We start from the raw sequence: 27,461 nt of genomic DNA on the forward strand, positions 1-27,461 counted from the left end.
AATTTTAAAAATGAAAAAAAAGCCCCCAATCATTGCACATACTTACATAGTTAAAAAATGGAGCATCATATTTCCCACAATAGACAAAGCTAAAAGTTGAATAATATCGTCCTCTCAGAAAAGGCCCATTAGTGAAATAAAACCCAAAGCCTTCAATGCACTGTGGGGCAGTAGAAATTCCTAATGCTAATATGAAAAATATGAAGTGTTGTAAAAGCAAAGCAGTAGGAAGCCTGGCGGGCAAAATGCAAGTGGTAAGATTAATACTGAAATAGGTACTGAAGTAACTGCAGGAAGAGCTTAAGGGACACAGATCTAAGTGGTAAATTAATATATACATATTTCCTGCTTAAGGGAATGAGAATTCCCTTCCCAATGCTGGATGAAAATAGACCCTTTTGACTCACAGTGTTTTGTAAAGGTTTTTTTACCTTTGGAGAAATGCAAACAGGGAAATGTAAACCTAAAACATTGCTCAACCTAAGAGAATTGAGTTCTGGCTGAATGGATGAATGAAGATAGATAATGTATTATTCAGAATATTATAAACTTGATTTTGGCTAAAGAGGAAATAAAGATGCTTTTTATTGAGCTGGAATGCTGATGCATTTGCTGAAATTGTTTCTGCTGTAGAAATAAATCAAGTGAAACAATTTTGCCATGGTAAATATTCTAATAAATGTCTGTACAAGTTTGATAAAAGTCCCCTATGCTGCCAGTGTTTTAATTTATTAATTAATGTTGCTATGATGACTGGAAAATTACTATGTGAAGTAGTTAAACAAGAGGTATAGAAAACATGTTCAAGATGGCTCTTCAGAGCACTTTTCTGTGATGCTTCCAGATGGTTTTCTACACTGCTTTACAAGGCTGTAAAAGACTAAAGAGCAGTTTTAACAACAAAAATATAAACTGCACTTCTTGACTGCTTCCTAAGAAAGCTTATGATTTTCAGTAATAGTTTTGATATGAGACAAGCCTAGCACAAAAAACCAAGCTTGGTCTTGTCACTGGTGGTCTGACACTGACAGGGCTACTTCTGGGACAGAGCAATTCAAGGCATTTCCTTCTTGTTGGCTGAGCTCAGACCTAGCCCAAAGTGAATTTGTGTACCCTTACCTTGTCTAACCTGACTGCCAAGGTAATAAAGCTCAGAAATCCTGCCTGAACCTCTCTGTGGGCATTTGGGCTGTGGGTATTTTGCTGGCATTTTCTCCATGGCAGTCACACCATTGGAGCAATACCTGAGCTGGTTTCAGGTTAGGTGGACTGCATTGGATATTTTACACTACATGTAAAAGAAAAAAGTAATTTAATATATTTTTGTTGACTCCTATTTACAGATGCTAGTTGTAGTTTGCACTGGTCTTTTTTTTAATGATATATAGAGCAGGAATTATTTATGTACCTTGTTGAGGCAGGTTTTTGTAGGGAACAAATTATGGTTTTTCCTCTCCCAAAATCATGTCTTTGGTCATGCCTATCTACCACTTCTGATGCATTTTCCCTAATCTTAGCTTTAGTTTTCAAATGTGGTGCCTTCCCTACAATTCCTCCTTATTAATTTCCAGCTTTTCTATTCTCTTCCCATATGCCTCTCATATGTTGAGATTTCTGGAATTTGATTTAATAATTTCTTCATCATGGAAGACATTGACCTCTTGAATTCCTCATGTGTATATATGTGTCCTGAACTAATTAATACATTAATAAAGGGATAAATAAACAGACGGACTAATGAAGTTATGCATTATTAAAGGGCTTAGATAGTTGGAATTCCCCAGGAATACTAAAATGTCGAAGAACAAAATTAAAATATAGACTGGAAAACCTTCTTGAACTAAAGGGGTAAAGAGTGTTAATGAAAAGGTGACTTTAAGTATTGTTAAGAAAGAAAAGGCCATGCTAGTACAAGCCATTAACCTGTTAACAGAGTTTTTTATGCTGGCTGTCATATTTTCTTTCATGTAGTCTGCTGGGCACACCATCACCTGGCAAATTTGCATCAACACTAGAAAACAGAGTTGAGATCAGCCAGAAGTGGCTGACAGAAGTTTTAGAAAATGGAAGTATATTGCAGATTTTCTTGCTTTGAATATTCTATCAAAGTAGGCTGTGTTGCCACATTGCTGGCATCTTTTATCGTTTGCAGGTGTAAGATGTAAAGATGATTGCTCTAAATTCACAGAAGTCTGCCTGTATGACACATCCTGCAATGTCCTGGCAATTGTAACAGTGGAATTATGTCTTGAAAGAAACATAAAATTTCTACTGTAAAATGCTCTTAAAAAGAAGTCATTTATCATCCTCACAACAGTGAGGAGTAGGCACCTAATATACACAAAGTCATATCTGGGAAACCTTACATAAAGCATTATCAAAAGCAAATAAACCAGATAAACTATGAATAGAAAATTCAGAAAATTCAGTGCATAATATTACCTAAATGCTTCATGCTGGAGAGTTTCTGAAATTAAAAAGTTTTTAACTCCAATTTAAACTTGGCAAACTCCAAGGACCTTCCCAGGTCATAAGAAAAACTCCAAGATAAAAGTAGTGAAATTCTTGTATGAAATTCAACATTGAAATATAAACTAGAACACAAACTGATACTCGTTTTGACTTCTAATTAATGTATTTCTCGATTTCTGCCATTTTTTGATAACTGAGGCTATTCTCTCTCTGAGTCATTCTAGTTTTCATAATTCTTGGTCATTAAATAACTTTATTTCAGTTTGTTCACTTGGAGCTGGGGAGATAAGGATGCACTAATTTTATATTAAGAACACAGAATCAATCTTCCATACTTCTGACCCTTGCTTTGCAAAGAGAAGCTTCTTTGTCCACAGTTAAAAGGTGTGGTCTTCAAAGAGCCTTGCAGCTATTATCTTTCAAAATGTAAAACAGAAATAAAACATTTTGAATAGCTAACCTAAAATCTTGTTTACTGCTTTGTGAGAACCACATCTTCTCATCAGTGAGGATTTGTCTAAGATTTATTTGTTTTCAGCTGTTGTGTTTTTCCTGTTCCTTCTTAGAACACTTCATTGCTATGAGGGTTAGATAACACGGGAGCTGCAACCATGCAGTTTTATTTAAATAGTGTGATATATAGCAGTAAATTTATATAGCAGTAAGTGAGTTTCCTTCTCATTTTGGAAAGGAAATAAATATATTTATTTCCTCTGGAGCTTATAGGAATAGCAACACAGTGACGCTGATCACAAAGGGGGAGTTCTGCCTTGACTTTTCTACGTGGTCACAGCAAAAAGGGAAGGAATAAGCAGCTATCCCCTGCATCACATGAGTGAACAGACTCACAGCCCAGGTGCTAGGGGGAACTCAGACATAGCACTCTAATTTCCCAGCTAGAAAGCCAGGGTGGTCCAAGGAAGGAGGGTTCAGTCAGAGGTGGGATGCAGCAGCAGTTGTAGCCCTTTCCATGTCACTGTGCATGACAAGTACCAGAGTACATCCAATTGATGTCCAAATACAAATCTATGCCTTCAAGGTGTGATCTAGCACTGCATAATTATTTCTTTACATCTCTATTATCAGCATGAAAGTTTCCTTATCCTGACTGGCCATTCTAACTCAGCCTCGCATGGTGCACGTGCTCTGAACTTCCATGCGACCAGGTAACAGGGAAACATAAACCACACATAGAGAAAGAGCCAAAAGAAGATAAAATTAGACTCTTTCCAAGAGCCTCCATCTCACCCATGAAGTGATTTGGATACAGAGAAGCTCAGCAACTTCTGCAGAGAGAGAGGGAGTACTTGCCTAGCACAGTGCAGTCTCATGTGTATTTCCTCAAGCTAGCCCCAGGCAAACAACACATCTACATAGCACTGTGTGGCAGAGCTCAGACATACTAACTGAACCTGAAATCAGCCTTTTCAGAGCTATGCTCAGGCTTATTAGCCAGTCTGCAAAGCTAGCTAACTAAGACTTTGCTGTGTCTGGACTCTTGCTGCTACCAGTGCTGGGCTGTCTGATAAGGGATGCAACTGGCTTCATTCCATGGTAGACTCACCCTGTCATTCACACCTAGATTTGCTGAGGACTCAGTTTCCCTGAACATTATTAATTTCTTCCAAGACCTCTTGGTGGTGACTAGAAAGCAATTAATAATCAGAGTACCTCTATTCTGCAGGCTTTAGAGGAGAGAAATTTGCAAGCAAGCTGTGAACAGTTTAGCTCACGTATCAGAAGGCATCTTGTCAAGCATTGCAGATCTCAGTATGGGCTCACTTAGAGCTCAGGTGCTCTGCAGTCTGGTGCAATGGCAAACTGGGTTCAGGCACATGAGATACTGGCTTCCCTCTGAGCTGCTCTACACCCTCTAGGTGAGGTTCTGCCTCAAGGGTCAAACTCCTGAGAGCAAGAAGCCACCCAACACAGCCTCTCCACTGAGAGGAATGCACACACAACTCACAACATGCCTTTAAAATCTATGCCACAACTTCCAATTTGTTCTCACTAAGGATCTGAAAAGGTAACAGTAAATCTTGTAATAAATTAAGGAGATTATGAATACACAGCATAAACTCACACCACCCTGTTTCATCCCACACTTTGTGAAGCATTCATTATTCTTAGAGCTTGTCTTACTGTGCAGAATATAATCGGTTTTCAGTGTTGGCTTTAACTTGTTCAGTTGTGATAGGATAGAAACATCATTGACCTTAGAGAGCACTAGCATGGAATGACCTCTTTTTGATCTTATTTTTCCTTTTGGTTGTCTTGTCTTTTTTCCTCCTGTATTAACTTGACCTGGAAAAAAATATTAACTCTTCCACTATTTTTCACCTTTTAAAGATTTCTGCCTTGAGGAATTCTAATTTCTTTATAAAGTAAGTGCAGCTTGTCCTTGACTTTTTACTTACAGAATATTTATGCATTCGTTTAGGGATAAATCTATAAAGGAGATTAAACCCCAGCTGACTGTCTATTCTGCATCTTCTACCAAGCCAATCTTTTCCCTTATGCAATACCTCAGTGATTGGTAAACACACAGAGGTTCAGGGCTTTGTGACCCCTGATTGCCCTGCTACCCTATGGGCTATAGCTCCCTCTGAAGCTGCAATATGAAATTGCGTCTCACAGTACTTTCTGCTGCCTTATTCCACTCCTCATGGATGAAACTGGGCTGAGGAGCTCCTGAGCTCCATTCTCCACAAGTGGAAAAGTAACACAGGACAAACTCCTACCTCATGCAGAGACCATTGGACCTTCAAGAAGTGTTTGCTTCCTTAGGGACTCTGACACTTCTGGTGGACCTGGGCCTGTTCTGTCAGGGAAAGGATGCAGAGCTGAATGGGACTATGCAGAGAAAAAGGGCCTAAAGATACAACCCTGGTGGCTTCTTCCTTCTCCAGAGCTACCAAAACTCAGTATGGGTCTCATATCCGCTTTCAGTCTCCCAGACTATTGCCCCAGAAAAGCCAAGAGTGAGAAGAATCTAAAGTGTGTGGCTGCCATCACAGCAGTGAAGGTCATGGTCAACAGGACTTAACCTTAGGCTGACAAGCAACTGAAGTTCTTAAAACTTTCAGCTGGTTTTCTGCTAAATTGTAGAGTTTTCTTAAAGTAATTAAAGCAATAATTGTATTATGAAAACATTTTACAAGATAATCTCCTCTTCAATTTCCTTTAATATTTTCTGAGGAATTACCATGAGTAACATCAAAAATAGGTAATTGAATTTCATTTCTATTACCATTTTGACAGCCTGCACTCTTTCCCAGTGTGACAGATTTAATTTATCACACATGGTTTATGTTGTTTTTAATGGAATAAAAAGTGGCATGATATTGTTTCTTGCTGTGGCACCTAAACCATTACTTGCAATATATCTGAAGTATTTCATCTGAATTGGTAGCCATTGAATTTTTCAAAGCAGGACCTCAGCAGGGATGGATTGATACAGCATCACTGGAATCAACTGTGTTGCCTCACACAGGCTCAGGATTTAGCCTGTAGTATTGCTGTCTTTTTTCTTTCCTTTAACCATACTTTAGCACATTTTTCTTATTGATGACATGGACCTAGGCATGAAGAAAACTCAGAATTCTTCATAAGCTCAGCTGTGCAACACAGTGAACTACACAAGGGGTTGCAGCCCAATTTGTGCTGATGGCCATGGAAGCAGAAGGTGTTCTGCTTCTTTCCATCAGTGCTCAGCAGCTCATACTATTCAGTCCATATAGCTGCCAAAGACATATAGAATCATAGAATGGCTGGGGTTGAAAGGGACCTGAAAGATCATCAACACCCCTATTATGGGCAAGAACATCTTCCACTAGACCAGGTTGCTTAAAGCCCCGTGCAGCCTGGCCTTGAACACTTCCAGGGAGGGGACAGCCACAGCTTTACTGAGCAACCTGTTCCAGCATCTCACCACACTCACAGATAAGAATTTTTTCCTAATGTCTAAACTAAATCTCCCCTCCTCAATTTTTAAGTCATTGACCCTTGTCCTCTTACTACTCATCCCTGCAAAAAGTCCTATCCCAGCTTTCTTGTAGACCCTCTTCAGGTCTTGGAAAGCTGCTATAAGATCACCTCAGAGCCTTCTCTTCTCTAGGCCGAAAAACCCAACTTCTTCAGCCTATCTTCACTGGGGAGGTGCTCTAGCCTTATCATTTTTGTGACTCTCCTCATAACATGTTCAAGAAGCAATATGTCCTTATGTTGGTAACTCAAGAACTGGACACAGTACTCCAGGTGGGATCTCATAAGAGCACAGTAGAGAGGGAAAATCATCCCTCTCACCAGTTGTCAAGGCTGCTTTTGATGCAGCCCAAGACACAGTTGGATTTCTGGGCTGCAGCTAACTTACTTACAGTTTATTCCAAAGACACCAATGTTAGAACAAATTAGAGAAGGAAAAGGAGGATAGCTTTCATTAAAGCCCCTGTCCAACACAAATTTGAAGGCTAATATACACTACATAATGCTTCTTCTTTCAGTTCAAAACCAAGTAATTGAATTCACCACTGAAATAATAGACCTGTAATAAAATCCTCAACTGCAGATATAAATACTTGCCTTTTGTACAAGTTAATAGTTTTTCTGCATGCAAGGATAGAGAAAGTTTAAAAAGGTCATAATTTCCTACTAGCTAAATTAAGAGAGGGTCAATTGGAGGTGCTGCACCTCCCAAAATGAGTTGCAAAAGTTCATAGGAATGCCTTAATAATGGCATTGCCCTTTGTGCTTCCATGATGCTGAATTTCAGTTCTGTTTTCCAAAAGGAAGTTTCTGGACTATCTATTATAAAATGGCTGTGGAAATACAAGTTAATACACAGTATCTGATAGCTAGGCATGAAAGAAACAAGCTGCCATGGCAGAAAACACACAAAACCTAAAATAAATATATGGACTTCAGTACTACAAGAAAAAAAAACAAAAACAAACTACTCCATCCTTTACACTTGCATTGCATTCTTATTGCATTCTTGGGTAACCATTTACTGAAATCTTTTTTTCTCAGTTCCTGAATAAAATCTTGTGATAACACAATATAGACCTCAGCTTTTTGTTTAGAAAACAGTTTATTTGCACTCTATTCCAACCCCTCTAAGGTAAAATTAAGGTGCTATAATTTTAAACATTCAATTATTACAGACACACAAGCTGCACCTGTGGGAACTGTACTTCTGTACCTGACATCCCTTCCTCTTGCACCTCTTACACCATTGAACACACACTTCGCAAAGGCCCTACAGTAGCATTCAATGAAAACAGAAGCAAGGGGCCAGCCCCTGATATTCTGCTGAAGTTTGAATTAAAGCATTACCTTAGTATGATAGCATTAACTCCCATTGTCTCTGCTTACCCATCTCACTGAGAATATTTGCCATGCAAGAAATGGCCTGTTCCTTTTTCAACTGGCCTCAGTTTACCACTGAAGAGTTCAGGAGTAATTGCAAGCAGCTTTTCTTGAAGCTTGCAGAGCCTGTCATATATATAACTGGCTACTAGTTCTGCTGTGGATGAGTTGGGGCACAATAGCAAAAATATTATTTTGAGAGAGAAAATTAGATGTGAATACATCAATAATGAAATGGAAATGCAAAATCTTTGTACTTTCATATTTACTCTCATATGTGCTTTCATATAAGAATGTAATCAACCTAACTGTAATGAAGCTTCCCCCTGAACCATTACTAAGAAATTCAGCACATAAACAAGTATGCTATTCCTAAGTAAATTTCATAAATTAAGTGTAAAATACACAGATTTACCTTGAAGAATCTGTAGCCAGGGACCTGAGTACTTATTAGAAATTCCTGGCTTCCCTTCTTCAGAGCATTCAAACTCCACATATACAAGAAAGCAGAGGGAAAAACTTGGAGATGCAGTGAATCAATAGGAAGGAAGTAAGAAATGGCTGTGAAGTTACTAGGAGATAAGTGGATTAATCTGGCACAAAAATTGGCAAGGTTTTTTCTGCTTAAGGTTTACTAGCTGAAATTTGAACTGAACATAGAGTCTCCTGTGGGGTGCTTAACCTCCTGGAATACCATTTATCTCAGTGAATAAAATGTGCAGTCACTTCTAAAGGAAGATCATTAGTCCAGAAGATTAGCTACAAGCTGCCATGATTCATTAACTGGGGCAGAAAATATGCCACTTTGATACTTAACTGATTCGTAAACATTATCATTTTTAAATACTATCAAAGTAACCTCCAAACAAAAAGGTCATTTCATTTGAGAAATCAAAACCTAGGAAATCTCAAAATGAAATATTTTTTTTCATATATTTTTGATGCTGTATTTAGTGATTTTGTTTTATTACTGTAAGAAGAATGTAATAAAATCAAAATAAAAGCACAAGGGACTACAATGGGGACGAATATGTTTTGAATGAAAACTTTGACCCATCTTAGTAACCATGGTAGTGGTACAGGTTCCAAATGCACACAGAATTATCACCACAGCAAATAACAAGACCTGTGTGGCTGAGGAAGTTCATGCACACCCTTGGTACATTAAAGACTGCTGCACACTATGCCCAGAATCCTTACTACTGGGTGCCCATTGACTTCCCCTGGTTAACTGGTTGGAGTGGGGACAACATGCAGTGGCTGCTTTTCCCTTCAGCCCTTACAGGTGGCACAGTGCACTGAGGAGAAAACCTCTGTATCTCTCTGAATCTGGGGGCAGCAGCTGCCTTTTGCTGATCCAGAGGATCTGATCTTCCTTGCAGTCTCATAGACAATGAAGGTACAAAGCGCAGTCTGGTCATCCTTGTGGAAACAATGCAAGATGCAGAAGAAATTATTAACAATGTTTTTACACTCAGATCTTCTTAATTTCTTCTTTTTTCCTTCCTTAAATTTGACGAGAATATCCCAGGATATTTTGAACTTATATTATTGTAACATTCAGATGAATAAATCAAGTTCTCAAATGTCATGAAATACAGAAATTAGGCTGTAGGCTCAAGCTTTCCTCTGGATCTTTGCCTCTTTCTTAAAATACAGTCTGTCATTATGCTTTTATAAGTTATTTCTCAGACTTACAGAGGAGTCAGTATAACACAAATTGGAGTTCTCTACAAAGCTTTATAATTAGTAAACGGATGACAGAAAAGGCTGTGCAGCTGGGCTATATAAGGAAAGGAGTAATTTACTCACAAACACTTCCTTATGTTCTTGCTTGCAGTTCAGTTTGGCATGATCATCTCTCTGTCTTTATCATCTATCTACCATTATTCATGCAGGGAGGTTTTGGATATCACTGGTACTGGGGAGGTGCTGTCCCTCCTGGAGATACTGATATTCATGTGCAAATGAAAGCATTCATTTGTGAAAAAAAGTGCTCATTTTTCCCTGCCAAATCAGCTGGCTGCTAATGAAGCCTTTCTGGCCTCAAAAGACAGAAGAGGAAAATCTTGGAGGTAACAAAGTCTTTAAAGCCTTCTCCTTCCTGCATAGCCCTGACTGAACAGCTATCAGCAGCAGAACGGCAGAGCTTTTTGTGAGGCTGGATTTGTCTAGGAAGCCCCTTGCAGCCACAAAAGACATGGAGTGCTTGATGCCAGTCATCCTCAAGCATGAACAATAATTTGACTTACTTAGGCACCACTCACTCAACATGACACCTTTCTTTTTCCTCCATGGAGTGAAGCCCATGCAGATCACCAGAGGAAGAACAGGTACAGCAGTTTCATAATAGGGTTCCATCTTCTGCCAGGCTCACAGCCCAGCATTGGCTCTATTTTACCCCTCATCTGCCTCCAACTAGGAAATTATCACGATAGAGAGCAGACAGTGTGGCTCCTCACGTGTGTGCAAAATACCTTTTCCATGATCAAAATAAAAACTGTATTGAAACATATTTATTTTTCAAAGCAGGGTATCTTCTGGATGAAGAGCAAAGAACCCGAAAGAGGAAATGCCACATGATGACAATGTTACTTAAAGTTAAGAGTACTTAATCATACTCTCCAAGTCCCTTTGGAAACCTAAGTCTTCTCTTACAATAGGGAGAGAGACCAGCTCTTGTGGCTATATAGGTGGATATAGACTGACATATGGACTTTATAAAGATTTGTTTTGTAGTATCGTTGTTATATGATTAATATAAGTGAAGTCTTTCACCAGAGCCACTTATTCTGTCACGCAGGCAACTATTGAGTGAAGTTTCCAGGTATATTAATATTTTTGTCTTTTACAGAGTAAAAATATTTCTGCCTCTAAATGGTGCAGTTCAGAACTTCTAGTACCTACTGGAGGAATGCAGAGTACACAGAAGCAAAGTATTTTAGTTTTCACCACTTAAAAAGATATAATTGGGAACACCTGTGACATGGTCATTCACTAAGATAACTGCATCAATAGATTGCCATGAAAACAGCTCTGTAGCACATGTAAGGGGAGAATATACAGTGGATAACAGAGGACACCAGAGGACATGATTCCTCCTCCCATTCTGGCCCTCTTACAGAAAGCTTTGCTGGAGACAGAGTGAGCTACAGTTCCTCTCCCTCCCTCCAAGCCAGGAGCTCCACATCTGTGATTTCACCTTGGAGACAAGAAGCCCCATTCCTTCCCTGAACCCAGGTCAACCACCTCACAGGAGCTCTGTGTTGGTGGGAAACTTGATTTATGTCTGGCACAGTCAGAAAGAAGAAAGAGAGTAGAGGTTAGATGCCTGTAGCAATCAGATCTGCTTTACGTACCACCAAACCTCCCCACATCATTGTCTGTGAAGCTCTTAGGAGATAAATAGTATTTGAAAAGGCTGTTTCTCAGCCTTTTTGTTTCTCAGTATGTGAAAGAATTCAATCAAAATTATATCCTGGATATATTCCATCTAAATATGAATGCACCATGTTAGAATGAAGTCAACTGGTCAAGGTCATTAGCCTGGATAACATCTACCAAGATTTATCAGGCTACTGCAACAGTTTTCATCACACAAGTAAGCACAGTATTATTATGTCTGTGACTAAGCACCCTTGAAATTGTGATAGTTTTTAGTCAGATACTTATCTAGACATAAATAGAAAATACACAATTGTACCACTGCACAGTTGCCCCAATTTTAAATAAATTATTTCAACTTTAACCAAAGATGTGATACATTGTGGTTTATAGGAAGTAGCTGCTGTATGTACATTTTCGAATGGTCTCAGATTACTCTTTGTGGCATTATTTTTACATACTGTGCATAAGGCTGTTTACGTGCCCTCAGGATATAGTCAAGGTGAAAACTTGCTCTAAGTGACATGCTTCACATTTTGCATCTTTGATGGAGATCAGGAGGGAGAGACACCTCAAGGTGTTGGGAGGACGGGCATAGAGCCTGTTCCAGCGCAGCAGCAAGGTTTCCCCCTGGAAACCAGGGTTAAAGTGAAGAATTTATAGATCCTCTTTCACCCCTATCACACAGTGTGTGTTGTGAGAGGAAAGGAATTTTCACCACAGAACTCATAGAATCATGGAATCATAGAATTTTCAGTGTTGGAAGAGACCTCTAGTTCATCTGGTTCCAACCCCCCTGCCATGGGCAGGGACACCTCCCACTAGATCAGGCTGCTCAGAGCCCTGTCCATCCTACCCTTAAAAACTGTCAGTGTTGGGGCTTCCACAACTCTCTGGGCAACCTGTGCCAGTGTCTCACCACCCTCATGGTAAAGAACTTCTTCCTTACATCCAATCTAAATCTACCCTCCTCTAGTTTGAATCCATTCCCCCTAGTCCTATCACCACCTGACATCCTAAAAAGTCCCTCACCAGCTTTCTTGTGGGCCATCTTCAGATACTGGGAGGCTACAGTGAGGTCTCCTTGGAGCCTTCTCATCTCCAGACTGAATAATACAAACTCTCTCAGACTGGCTTCATAGGAGAGGTGCTCCAACCCTCTGATCATCCTCCTGGCCCTTCTCTGGACACATATCAGCCTTTCCATATCTTTCTTTTAATAGAGACTCCAGAACTGGACACAGTACTCAAGCTGGGGTCTCACAAGAGCAGAGCAGAAGGGGAGAATCACTTCCCTGACTTGCTGGCCATACTTCTCTTGATGCAGCCAAAAATCCAGTTGGCTTTCTGGGCTGCAGGTGTACACTGACAGCTCATGTTGAACTTCTCATCCACCAACACCCCCAAGTCCTTTTCCTCAGGGCTGCTCTCAAGCCAGTCACTGCCCAGGCTGTATCAGTGCTTGGGGTTGTCTCAACCCAGATGCAGGACCTTGCACTTGGTCTTGTTTAACTTCAAGAGGTTGGCATGGGGCCACCCCTCCAGCCTGTCAAGGTCCCTCTGGGTGGCATCCCTTCCCTCCAGCGTGTCAGCTGCACCACAGAGTTTGGTGTCATCAGTGTCACAAATGAAATGTCACAAACTACTTCCTGCTCCTACTGTGTGCAGTAAGGACAAGATCTTCTCCAAGGCTCAGTGTTTTGCTACTTCCACCACAGTATTCATTTTGGGCACTACCCATGGCATGATTTAGCCTAATATGAAAACCTTCCTAGCAAGCCAATTTTTTTTTTACCTAGGTCTGTTGGTATATCATAATATTATGCTTAGTCTGTCTTCCATGAAATGCAATTCTTTGCATCTGAAATTATTTTAGACAGTTCCCTTTAACATTTACTAGAATTAACATTTACATCGTGGTATATTGCAAATGACAGCTGTTGGAGCAACTTTTTCCCCCAAGAACTACATTTCCTACCAGCCAGCTAACCTCAGAATTCTGAAGAATTATTATATAATTTTGTTTCCAATCAAAATAAATGCGTTCAGTTTTCCTATAGGCAGTGGCATTAAATAATAGTCACACAGCTCAGTCCTGTTCCCACTAAAATCAGTGGCAAAACTCCCACTGACTTCATGAGACCAGCATTTAGATCATGATTGATTTACTTTAATATTTACAGAAATTACAGGTTAAACTCTAAAAGCAAGGAAAGTTCAGCCACATAAGCCTCCAAAGACTGAGATGTTTAAAAGGTATCTGTTCCTGCTACTTGCACGTCAAAAAGTGCATGTACTTTCAGTCTCCCCTTCAGATGCCTTCATTAATTGCACAGAGATGTTTGTGAATATCATTAAAAGAACTGGAAAAATTAATGCTTCTTTTAGGGGCAATTGCAATCAGCAGGAAGGGGAAGTTTACCTATTCCCCTTTCTCCAGACAAGGAAACCAATCTTTTCAAGATTAGCTGCCAAAGTAAAACTCAGAGAGGGGCTGTTGTGTGTTTAACCACACCTATGCACAGGCTTAAAACTCCCTTATTGTCCCTCTAGAGCCAGAGGTGTCTAAATTACCCAGCCTCTTAAAAAAACATCCTATCTTCTTATGCCAGAAAAAACGTTTCCAGCTATATGATACTTGGCATGCCACTTTTTTTTTCAGAGATTGTTGCTGTTTTCAGCTGTGCACTGAGCTTCCCCCAGTCCTCACTCCTGGTGGTCCTCACTCCAAGGAATGAGTGCTGAGAGAAGTGGCTTTTCACAGAGGAGCCCTGCATTAAGGAAATATATGAGTCCTGGCTTATGCTCAGACCGTAAGGAACTTCTCCATGTAATTCCTCCAAAACCTTTTTAAGAGAGAGAACTTTCTCAAGAAGAGTGCCTCCAGGTTAATCCTGACAGGTGTCCAAAGCAGCTTGTGGAGTTCAGTGTTACTCAACGTGAACAAAAAGTTTCAGGATGCCCTAAACTTAAAAACTGCATAAACTACCTTATTTCTGCAGAAATGCCAATAGACAATATACCTCTGCAGCTTGAGTCCCTTCTTGCTTTTTTCAAGCTTCAAGCAAAGGGATGGTTATTTGTTGCAGGCCCAGACCAACAGTAAATATCAATATTTCTTGCCTGACTCAGCTGGTCTACATAGTATTGATCTGCCCTTGTCTTCCTATTCCTGTGCACTGAGGGAGGACGAATAAGCAGGTTCACAGCATTTATTTTTGTCATCTCACCCCAACACAAGTCCCAGGGGCACGAAAAGATTCATTCCCTTTCCTTTGCAGGGGTGCAAAATGCAAGTCACAATCTAGCCTGCCACATTCTGCTCAATGTTTATGAATAAAAAATGTGAATGTAGAAACCTGGAAACGTTATTGGAAAGGGCATACATAAGTCACCTGCAGTCAGCATAACATGGAGCCTCCACCCATGCTGCCAGCTGACAAAGAACCCAAAAAGTTTTTTCCTTCATCACAGCTCTTTTCTGCCCCAGATGGTAGCAGAGGTACTTGTCCCACAATACAGATCACTTATAGGAATAATGTGAGGAAAAGCTTAAAAAAAAAAAAACACCCCATATTTCAGATCTGATAATACTGTTGCTTTACTATCTTAGAACCTGTTTTGCTGCTGCAACTGAGTGAACTGTAATAGATGTTTTTAAATGTCAGAAATCCCTTCTATATACATATCAGCAAAGAATAATAATTTTCCTGTGTCCATAGAATAAATATCTGAGGCAATGAGATACTACTGAAAGATGATTTACTAACCAAATTTTATAAAATCTTGATGGTTTAGTGGATTCCAATCATCTCAAGAGATTTAGAAAAAATTAGGAAAATGGTACTTTTTGTTATTATCCGGTGCTTCTTACAGTGATAAGAATCTTTCTCAGTACATCAGATAAAGTTCATGCCTTAAAAAAAATGTGGCTCTTTAACTAAATAATATTATCCCTCTAGTAAAAGCTAATCACCACAGTTATTGTGTTCAGTCCTGAAAAGAAAAAGTCAAGATAAAATTACCCCTTTTGGCAACATTTTGTACTAGTTCTGTTCTACAGTTACTAGAAGTCAAGACAAGAGAACAAGCATAAAGTAGAATGAAGTAATAACAAACCCCTGTGCATTATAATTATACATATCTTATAAATTCAAAACTCAAAAGAAAAAAGGTAAGTAAAAAATGCAAGTTCTTCTACAAGGAAAAAAAAAACAAGCATCCTAATCAAACCAAATGAAAACAAACAAAAAAACCAACTAACAAAAAAACCCCACATAAAAAAGTAAATAATACAAAACATTAAAAAGGATTATTTTTAGTTTTATTTTATACTCAAAAGCTATCTCTTTTTTATTTATTTTACCATAATATCCTAATATTACTGCTAAATATACCCTGATACAACTGGAATTGGTTGTGCTATCTCAGAGTCACTCAGGTTTACAAAACACCAGTTCCTTCTGATACCAAGGTAACTATAACTGCTTTTAGATAGTGCTTTGGATTTGCCTTTGTGATCTTCTTAATTTCAAATGGCAAGAGAGAGACAGAGGCTTTTAAAAATGCCAGCTATGCTGTAGGTTCAGAAACTTGTCATAAAGGGCAAATGTGATAACAAAACAGCAGGGTGAGAATTAACCATGGTGATACAGCAGATGTTTCAGAATACATTGTTTTCCTGCAATTTAGGATGCATAAATTAATTTAGAAAGAAGAGTTGAGGAACCAAGATTTCTGACTCTTCTCAGTTATTGCATCACTTTAAATATTGTTGGACTTACGTACATTTAAATTGTTGAGTCTTTAGCATTGCTTTTATCTTTCTTTACAATGAAGACAATAATTCAGGGTAACTGAGAGTAAAAAGATTCTGTACCCTTTCTGAGTCAGAAAATAATCTGAAACAGTGTCAAAAGAACTCCTCACTTAGTGTCAACATGCAGTACCCGTGCAATCCACATTTATGTTTCCAGGGGTAAAAACCAGTTAGTGTACTTGTTCATCAATTTACATTATCGTCTATATTCACCATCAATAAAAAAAATGAAAATAAATTTTAAAAAACTTAGAAGTCAGCCCCTTGTATTTGTACTGGGATGTGGTATCTAACATGTCCCACCATGGAAGCTCAGTCTTTCCTGGGCCTTCTAAGAACTATTTTGTATTTTTTAAATATTAGTTCTATAAAAATTGTCTGATTGGTATACTACATTACACTATATTAAAAAACTAGTAAGGCAGCACTGATCTGAGCTTTTCTGGTTTCAGGAAACTCCTCCTGTAAATTTGAAATTGGAGTGGGATTTTTACCTGGAAGGCCAGAGATTTTGGGAAGCTGGTCTATATAGGATTTTACAGAGGACAATTTCACTGTGCCTGCCACTCAAAATACTTCCCAGCCTTTCCACCCAGTCTCCATTCATTCAGACAAAATAACCAGAATGAGGCTTGGTCTCATTCTGTACTAGTTCTAGTACAGTACTCTAGGGGGGAGTCCCAAAGCCTGCATCAATCAGCTAAGCTCTATTGAACTAAATGAGCCAGTTTATCCTGGCTGAGGTACTGGCCCCTAATCTCTATAAAAGTATTCATCTGCACATTTGGTACAATAAAACCCAACAAAGCTGTGAAATTTCCATTTACAAGCTGACTAAGTCCGGGGAGGCTGGTCATGGATGATCTCAGTGCCAGGAGGGGAAGGAAGGAAGGATCCCCTCTGGGGCAGTGCCTGGGCATTATCAGATGAAAGGCAGCAGCCTGTGATGCCCTGGGCAGTATTAATCTGCAGTGTGGTGGCTCTTCTGCACTCTGCTAAAGCCAGGTCTCCATGCATGGAACAAATGTGTAGCCCAGTGCCAGATATTTACTAAGCCATCCACCAAATACAAGCTTACATGTATTTATTTCTGCAGTGCATTTAAAGGTCAGTATGGATTACCTCAACTTGCTGTCACCTGGAAATTTCTGTTAACCAGAAGTATTTAACCTGCATGCCATTCCTTGAAGTAATGAAAAATGGTAACTCCCCTGCCTCTCACCTCACTTTCCTGCATCCTCTGTTACAGATGTCTTGGGAGTTCTTGTATTTCTGCACATTTCTAATAAAACTTTTACAAGTGTGAAAGAACATCTGATGAAACTGGTTTTGTTACTTCGGCTTTAGACTTAGACACCAATCACAGGCTTTCTTGTGTCTAGTAATGGGGTTTGTTCAAGCATTTTGTATTTGTTTTCAATATTTTGCTTCTGCCATATTTTCTCCATTTCTTCCTCCTTCAATTTCTTCAGTATGGGTCACAAGAGAAACTGATTTTTCTCACAGAGGTGACAAAGGAACAAAAAACTTGACCAGAAAAAAAAAAAAAAAAAAAAAAAAGATTATTAATTCTGCATTAGTCTGTGTTCTCATGTACACTGGGCTGAATTTAAAACCATGTGTATTTCACATTGTCCCAGCGTAAATGACTGCACAGGTGCAGAGCAATAGAGAGTCTGCCCTAAAAACAGGGATATTTGGATCATCCCTAAGCAGATACCCAGGAGACCAGTTTATGCCATGAGATTAGAGGAAGTTTCAGAAAAGGAGGTCTTACTTTGAGGTAATGATACAATACAGAACAGATTTAAAAAGTTAAATTTACAGAGGAATAGATGACTATACGTGAGTCTAATAGTGCATACAACGGAACAGACAGAAATGCATGTAAATGGGCTCAGTATTTTAAACCTCTAGATAATACATATGGGATTAACTCCAGATAATCTACCTTCCTTAGAACAGGCTTCTAAAATGCTTGGTTTTCTGAATTTATTTTCTAGTAAAGCCACCTATGTATAGCTTGTCACATCTGTAGAGCTTCACCGAAATGATTACTGTGTGAAATACACAGATGGACCAATTGAAACCATACTAGAAAGAGAAAGAAGGAGTAATTAGTATTATAATTAATTAAGTGTTTTAAAATCCAAAGGAAAAAGGCCACTGGGAGTTAAAGCAGAATGTGAGTGTGTGCCTGAGAGACATTACAGAAGTGGTAAGCTGAGAAGAGAGGTTTGCTGGAGGAGGACGAGGCAGTGATGGCTGAGCCAGGCCCCTCCAAGAAGGTACGACTGTGTAGAAGGATCTTTTCTGTGAATCCTTCAGACCACATCCAGCCATGGGACAGACAGGACTGTCAGGTGGGTGTTGGTGGCAAGGCAAGAGTCTGACTGCTGGGCGATTCCTGCTTTAGGCAATCCACAGCTGCTCAGGACAATACAGGCAGGTAGCACCTCATTTCTCCACAAGTCTGACCTGTTTTGCCCACATAATATACTACTTTAGGCCTCAGCCCAAGTATGGACCAGTGCATGAATTCTTCCTCTTCAAGTTCCAGTTGAGAAAACCTGTATTTTCTTATCTCTTTTACACTGACGGTTTTATCATTTTGGTAATTCCTCTATTTTCAGCAATCATCTAGAAGACCTCTAAAGACAATCTTTCTCTTTCTTGAATCCTTTCCCTTCAGTTTATATTGCTGTTCTTAATTTTTAACACTTTGTCTGTGTTCTCTTTGTTTACTCTGCATACCATATCAGTATCTCAGCTTCTCTTCTTGTGCTTTGATCTCATGCTCATTCCCACAACAAATGCTGTTTCCAAGAACCAATATTTTTGGCTTCTGACTCTCCTAGCTTTTTCTTCAGTGTTCAGAGTTGCAATACTATTTTCTTTCTCTTTTCAGCTCTTTGCTTTTCACTTGATTTGACAGTTCCTTTTCTCTTATGCTTTCCTTGCCCTAACAATCCCTGATCATGTCTCTCCTCTGCTCCACATGTCACTTTATTTTTGCATTTGTGCTGAACTAAAACATGGGGTAAAGTGAAAATTGCCCTCCAACTTGCCCTTCAAATCCTTCTTGACATGCTTTACTTTTGACCCTTTTCACCCAATCATGCAGTCCTACCCTATGTCTCTTACTGAATCTAGTAAGTCTTGTTTTCACAAACTTTGCTTTTACCCTCTTTGACCTCCATTCTCTATCCTTTCTTCAGAAGATTTCGCTGGAATGTGTGAAGTACCAAAGCCACAAGTTCTAATACCTGTTTTGAACATCTTTATTCTTCTATTGTGTCTTAAAATATTTTAATCAACTAGGTGAGAGGTGAAAAATCGTTTTCATTGTTATTTAAATATAAATATAATTCAAATAAAAGCATCTTCTGAATTCTACCAGGTACATTAGGCATATAGAGTTCAATATAAGATGAAATGGTATTTTGATATATCTTTTCATTTTATTATGAAAGAAGGTGCCACAGTCGCTCAGCTTCACAGACTTATGAACTGACAATAGACAGTGAGGAGAAGAAGAAGGTGCAGTGTATTTTGGGCTTTTTTAAGAAAAACTTTGAAGATTCCCCTGCAATTGTCAGACTTGTTATTGAATAAAAAGTTAACATTTATTTTACTCATCACTAAGCCCCAGAATAAGTCATAAACTCTTCATGTCTGTCTCTGTTTCACTTGAATTAACACATATGCTCAGAGGAACCTGCTGCCTTGAGCCTTGCAGAAGAGGTGATCATTCCCCCTGCCCAGCCAGTGGTACTGGGACCTGGCACTGGGAGCCCAAGTCTGGCAGTGGCTCCTCCTGAAACAAAAGCTCTTCTCACTCCAGCCCAAGAAGCAGTCACACATTTTAATCACAGCAAACAACTGCAGAGGGGCATCCCTACCTTCAAGTATACTGCAGCATGTTTGGTTTGGTTTTGTTTGGTTGATTTTTTTTCTTTTGAAAATAGGTAAATAGATTACAGATACTTGTGATAAATCAGAGATCATCTGAATGTCAATCTAGGCTGCTGCTCTTCACTGGTTTTGCTAAGGCAGAAGTTCCTTAACTTCTGGCTCCACCCATCCTGCCCTGTTCATTCTCCCTTCTCCCAAGTAAAATCTCATATGCCATCCAGAATCACAGCAGCACAGTGTGGGCAGGAAATATTCTGGGAACCCCAATCAGGATGGGCTCACCCACTAAACCTCAGGGCCAGAGCCTCCAGGTTTTTATGAGGTTGCACAGGGGCTGAACAAGAGTCTAATAGTGCTTCAGGGTTGTCCTTCAGAACCTAAGTAGTTACAGACATGCTGTATATGGAATATTTCACCAAAAAAACCTATTTTCCAGGATACTGAAAGATACTTGACAAAGCATAACTGGAGCAACATCAGCTATGGGATGATAATGCAAAGAGCTTCTCAAAGTAAAACGTTTCTGGCATGGTCATCACATTTTTAAATAAGGTTTTGAGCAATTAATATTTTGCCATGTTCATATAAGACAAAAATTTTTATTTACATTTTATATGTGCCCATTCTTATCTACATGGTGCTGCTGACTGCTTTTTCCCTAGCAGTTGCAAACACATACTTAAAATGTGAGGAGGTTGTTGGCTTCAGAAAGCAATGTTTCTGAGGAAATTTAGGTTTATTTTATCCTCTCATCTACCTTAACTAAAGTAAAGTGAATGTTGAAAGTGTTTTAGTGCTGCAAGTAAAATTCAAAGATTAACACTGATGCTGAACTTTCATAGAATCATAGAATTGGCTGGGTTGGAAGGGACCTCAGAGATCATCGAGTCCAACCCTTGAACCACGGTTGCGGTTGCTAGACCATGGCACTGAGTGCCACATCCAGTCTCTTTTTAAATATCTCCAGGGATGGAGAATCCACTACTTCCCTGGGCAGCCCATTCCAATGCTAGATCACCCTCTCTGTAAAGAAATTCTTTCTAATATCTAACCTAAACTTTCCCTGGCACAACTTAAGACCGTGCCCTCTTGTCTTGTTGAAAGTTGTCTGGGAAAAGAGCCCAACCCCCACCTGGCTACATCCTCCTTTCAGGTAGTTGTAGAGAGCGATGAGGTCTCCCCTGAGCCGCCTCTTCTTTAGGTTGAACACCCCAGCTCTCTCAGCCTCTCCTCATAGGGTCTGTGCTCGAGTCCCTTCACCAGCCTGGTTGCCCTCCTTTGGACCTTCTCCAGGACCTCAATATCCTTCCTAAACTGAGGGGCCCAGAACTGGACACAGTACTCAAGGTGTGGCCTCACCAGGGCTGAGTACAGGGGCAGAATCACTTCCCTGGACATGCTGGCAACGCTGTTCCTGATCCAGGCCAGGATGCCATTGGCCTTCTTGGCCACCTGGGCACACTGCTGGCTCATGTTCAGCTTCCTGTCAATCCAGACTCCCAGGTCCCTTTCTGCCTGGCTGCTCTCCAGCCACTCTGTCCCCAGCCTGTAGCGCTGCATGGGGTTGTTGTGGCCAAAGTGCAGGACCCGGCACTTGGCCGTGTTGAACCTCATCCCAGTGGAATCAGCCCAACTCTCCAGTCTGTCCAGGTCCCTCTGCAGAGCCCTCCTGCCTTCCAGTTGATCGACACTTCCCCCCAGCTTAGTGTCGTGTGCGAATTTGCTGATGATGGACTCAATCCCCTCATCTAACTCATCAATGAAGATATTAAACAGAACTGGGCCCAATACTGATCCCTGGGGGACACCACTAGTGACCCGCTACCAACTGGATGCAGCCCCATTCAGCACCACTCTCTGAGCCCGGCCCTCCAGACAGTTCCTAACCCAGCACAGGGTGCTCCTGTTGAAGCTGCGGGCTGCCAGCTTTTTCAGGAGGATGCTGTAGGAAATGGTGTCAAAGGCTTTGCTGAAGTCCAGGTAGACAATCCTGTCTAGATTTTTACCATCCTTACCATCCTGTCTAGATTTTTAACCATAAGGGATAAAACTTATTTTCAAGATGATGCAAGCTGAGAATTATCCATTGCTGCAGCTTCTCTGAGGTAATTCCCCCTGAGAATAATACAGAAATTGGAAAAGAGGACAAACAGATTAATTTTTCTGTATTTACCAAGTAATTGAGGATTTTCTCAGTATTTTGAAAAGTCAAGTAGTTATAGGGTTGGATTTTGCTACTCATTGATTTTGGGATTATGAGTTCTCTCATATACAGTATTTCTCGGGTTCTTAAGGTTTTTTATATAGTCTTTATTGATTTACTGTATATTCAATCAAAATTTCTCATGCCACATGGTTTGGATGGCTAATATTTTCAGCCATGAGTAGACTCATTGCAAACCTACATCTCCTTGGAATGCTCTCTCCCTGCCACTGGCAATACTAACGTTATAAAATAATAGTGATTAGTCTCTACCATTGTAAAATACTTAACCCGTTTTTGGCAATCCAGCCTTGGTTTCCATGGAAATGGAAGATAGTAACATAGAAGACAGAAATTTTTTTTTTCTTTTTCTTTTGTTGGATTTCAGCTGCCTTCCAACTTCATTCACAAAGTCCCCCTTCCTCCACGTTGTTTCATTAAACCTATAGATTTTAGGGTTCAAGAAGATTCAATCATCTGGGCTTTTTGTTTTTCTGCAAATGGTATTGAAGAAAATTTCTGGCTGCCAAAATTTGACAGGATGATAGATTTTAATATTGGAGTGTTGAGTTAATCCACCAAGTAGTCTAAAATCAGTTTTTCAGAAACAAAATGAAGCCTCATAGAGCCTGTTGGTGCCATAATTTAGCAGCAGGACAGATAAAAGCTATTACTGAGATTATCACTTTTATAATATTAAGATACAAGTGTAGAGATAACTAGAAGTATATTCAGTCAAAATATATCTGGGTTATTATGTCCTTAAAAGCATGTTTTGGGCTTTTCTGAAAAAATAATTAACTTTTTGAAAGCTATGAATACCTCACCCTATGCATCAAGGACTGCTGAAAGGGTATCTTAGCAATTACATTTCCTTGACTTCAGGTGAGGACCTGACAGCATGTGCTACAATTTTAGAAATTAAATATCAAATCAGATTAGTTGTCTGTTTGTATAGATAAGAACTTCCAAGGGTCAGAAATGTGAACCAGACATAAAGCTTTATTTAGCTCAGGGCAATGCTGTGACAAGTACTACATTCCAAGAACTAAGAAGCTGAGCTTCTTTTCTATGCAAAACTTGTCCAAAAATAAAAATGTGAATTTTTTATCATTTTTTTCCTTACCAATAATGTTGTCACAAAAGCTGCTGGGGATAAATTAGGTGCCCAAAGTCAATGATTCACATTTTCAAAGGCTGACTGATCATATAAATCACTAAAAGAATAGGATGGCATGTTACCCAGAAGATGAGACAAGTCTCTCTGAACCAGAGAACACTGATTACTTCATGGGGTTTTGATTCTTTTCTAATTCAGAAACCCATAAGTGAAATAACATCAACAGAGTTAGATAAGGAAGATCAAAAAATCCATTTTAAAATGTTCTTTTTCCCTCTCCACATTTTTAAAAAGCATTGTGGCCTGCTAAAACCAAGAAGATACATAGCTTGTATCACTACCTCTCTTATTATCTGCATTTTCTACTACATGGGAACACTCACTGAGAGCTAGGGTTTCTCTCTGTGACAGAGAGAAACACAAAGGCATGGATGTTCCTGCCTTGAAAAGCTGATGATTTTGATTTCAGTGAACACCACCTCAGTGTTCAGGTGCTGTGTGTCATCTGTTATTGTAGAGTTGCTTGTTTTCCTCCCTGACAGGGGAAAATAAAGCAACATAGTCAATATACATATGGTGGTTATTTTTTTATATCCCCAAACAATAATTAATTTTCATATCCATGCATGTTCCTCCATACACAGCACTTTGTGACATTTTATTTCCATTTCACTGTTTAAAAATAAAAAACCCTCATATTAAAACTCTGCTCAGGCTCCCCATGCTCACTAGGGTGGCTGGTGTAGACCCAGCAGCCCAGGCAGCCCAGCTCTGCAGCCCTGGCTGTGCTTTGCCATCTGACTCCAAACAATGGGGAGAGCAGCAACCATTGAGAGCAGCAAAACCTCTCTGCACATGGAAGAGTCATAAAATATCTCAAGTTTTTCTATTATCATAGGAAAGGCTTATTGGAAGCATAGCTCAGGACTTACCTGCCCCACTCCTGCCACCCCGGTGTTTTCTTCTCCATCCTTCTGAGCCCATTGCAGCCACACACAGATTCCTGTGGTTTGGCAGGGCTTGTGATGCTGCTCCAAGTACCAGCAACAGAGCAGGAATCTCACCACCCAGAAGCAACTCCTGGGTGAGAACAACCAGACCTCTTTGGCACTGCCAGAGATGTCCCAAATGCTGGGGCAGCCACGAGAAAAACACTGAGCACTGTGGCCCTGGCCATTCCTCAGAAGTTCTTCAGCCTCCACAGCAGGTGGAACTGTGATTCGAGCAGCTGTTGGCATGTATTTAGATGGTTAGCAGCATCACTTTGTTAGCACAGTCACACTCACTGCTGATAGGATGCTGCTGCTTACATCTTTGTCCCTAAATGTTTGGCTATCCTGTAACCAGGTGTCAGAAGTGAAAGAAGTGGATTTTCTGATGAAAAAAATAAAATCCATCCCCCAAATGTATGTAAACAAAGAACAACTATCTGACAAAATAATCAATGCCTAATCTGGTTCTTTGTTGTTTTTTTTAACAATGATACCTGTCATCAGCATGGACATTTTACTGGGACCACCAATTAATTTCACAGAGGCAAATGAGCAATAAAGATACTATTTTTTGCTGCTGTCACCATGGGACCCATTTCAGTTAACAAGACAGCAATGAAACCTTCCAGGTCTGTTTCCCAATTCTCTCAGCTGTCTAGACCCAAAAACTTGATTTTAACCTGAGTAAAGATCTCATCAAATATATTTATTTTCTCCCACAGCAGCTAAACATAACAATTGGCTCAGCTGAAATGAGCCCGGAGTTTTACATTGGAGCTTTTACAAAGGGCACCATCTCTGGGTCCATTTCTTTATTTTCAAAATTTTTGTTTTACAAGAAGAAAGGTGCATTTAGAAAAAAATGTCATGGGAGCTTTACAGTAGATGTTGTGCAGTGGTGTCACAAAGCGTAGTTTTGGGAACAAATTCTTTATGTCGTTCACCATGAGTAACACAAAAACAATTTGAAAAAATACAAGTCTAAAAAGGATTTTGAGATATTACCTCACTGATTTTTGCATCAAGGCAAAGTGGGATTTGGTGGAGCTACAAAATCTGCCATAGGAAATTAATATCAAATTGCAACATATTTTAAAGAATTTCAGTTAAAGTTTTTATCTCAATAGTAGAAAAACATGATACATTAAAATGTGTCTTCAGAGTACTTTATATTTTTATTTAGCTAAGTCTGAATGGCAGTAAAACTAAGGCAACAGAAGACAGTCAGTACAAATAGTACACAGAATTGAATTAAAAAGGAAGACTGAGGTTACTGACAGAAAATATAATGTATTATGTAATCCCTTCATTTTTAACTGTATATTGTGAGATACAGGCATTCTTTTTTTATCTATTTTTTCTGCTGCTATTTAGATTTGAGAGGTGAGTATAGAAACTTAGAATTAAAATTAATGCTAAATTTTAGATTTTAATGACAGTAGAATTTTTTAATTATACTAAATCTGTGATTTCAGAATGTCTTCGGTTGTTAGCTGCGGTTTCTTACTTTTGAAATAAGATATTTTACCTGATGGGAACTGATTCATTTTCTTCAATAGTCTTGTTTAAAGTACTTACAGTGTGAATGAATATAAATCTGTGATGGTTCAAAACTTTTTGACAACAGTTTTAACAGAGGGATTTCAGTACTGAGTGTTACAAGAACAGCCGGCTGAAAACTCATGCCAGGTTAGAAGCAATCCTTCCCAGAGGATATCAATTTTCCATCACAATCCCCCTGGTGAATTTCAAAAGTCAGTATGTGCTTTACATTTTGGCTTTGTGAATGTCTTTATGTCTCTGTTCTGGCTTGTTGGCTCCATTACTCTTACTCCCCTAACCTTCCAGAGTAAAGTGTGAAAGATAATTCAGGCTGGCAGCTCTCTATTACTCCACCCAATACATTTCTCCAGCACCTGTCCTTGCTTATATTGAAAATTTTCCTGATTAGGCTGCCTCCATGATTTGAATTTAGAAAGGAGTCAATGGACCTCCAGTAGGAGAACTACCTGCACGGAGGGGGCTGCAACACAAGTGCTCTCCAAAAATGCTTAATAGCTCTAAGTAACCCAAATAAGTTAGAGGAAACAGAAAAATAAAAGACATCAGGATGGACATCTGGTGCAGTTTCCTGATCCCTACCTTTTCAAAATGTAACTTGCAGGCAAAAACTGCAAGCCGAGGAGTAATCCTCCTGTGTCCTAATAGACTGTGCACTGTGAAGAACCCAGCTTTTTGATGATTTTCCTCCATGTATAAACAAACACCATCTTCTGTTCCTGTTTATGATGCTTGAAATAAAAATTTACTTAGCATTTTATAAGCCAGAAAACTTGTCTATTAGTTCCCTTACTGCTACCATAATGCTGTCTTATGAACTATGAAATTATTTCTGCAGGAGTCAAACTGCAATCACAGAAAACCCGTGTACCTCCAGTAACAACAAACAAGTATCAGAAGAAAAGGAAGAAGGTTGAGGATTTTTTGCATTCTCTAAGTGTGGCACCAGTCAACTTGGAAGTAAGCAAGTGTCTGAAGTGCTGACTTATCAGAGGGCACTGGGGCAATTCTGAGCTGAACTGTTCTGAGTTCACTCCACTGAAGATTTTTATGCCTTTATTTCTTGGACCTCATGCCATGGTATTTCATTTCTGTCTCCACGAGGTAGCTGGAGAGCTGTGACCAAATCATCATCTTAGTCGAAGATGTTATTTTATTAATTAATTAGGTGGACTAAATTAAGTGACTTAATTAACCCCAGCTTCTTCTAATTCCTATGATGGAGCAACAGCACAAGACCCACAACAGCTTCTGAACTACTCCCTGTCTGACAGAAAGTCTGGTGAAGAATTTGAAGCAGCACATGAATGAGAATTACTTTGTCATCTCCAGATTGCTGCTCTTGGTTTGCCTTTTTGTTTATGTATCCCAGGAAAAAAAAATCACGATAGAACATAAGATGTATTCCCTGGGGGGAAAAAACAAACAAATAAACAAATAATTAAAAAAACCAAACAAAAAATCCAAACACCTCAAACAATTTTGATTTGAAAACACAGAGAGGAACCTTATTAGAAGCTACATTTTGAAATATCTGGGTAGTAGTCTTGGAGTTTTCTACAAGCATTCTCCTGTTCTTTCTGTTCTACTCTGGAATTTATTAATGGCCCACAATACAGTCAGAGAAGA

This window comes from Calypte anna, chromosome 3, assembly GCF_003957555.1.
Source record: "Calypte anna isolate BGI_N300 chromosome 3, bCalAnn1_v1.p, whole genome shotgun sequence".
In the NCBI taxonomy this organism is placed as follows: Eukaryota; Metazoa; Chordata; class Aves; order Apodiformes; family Trochilidae; genus Calypte; species Calypte anna.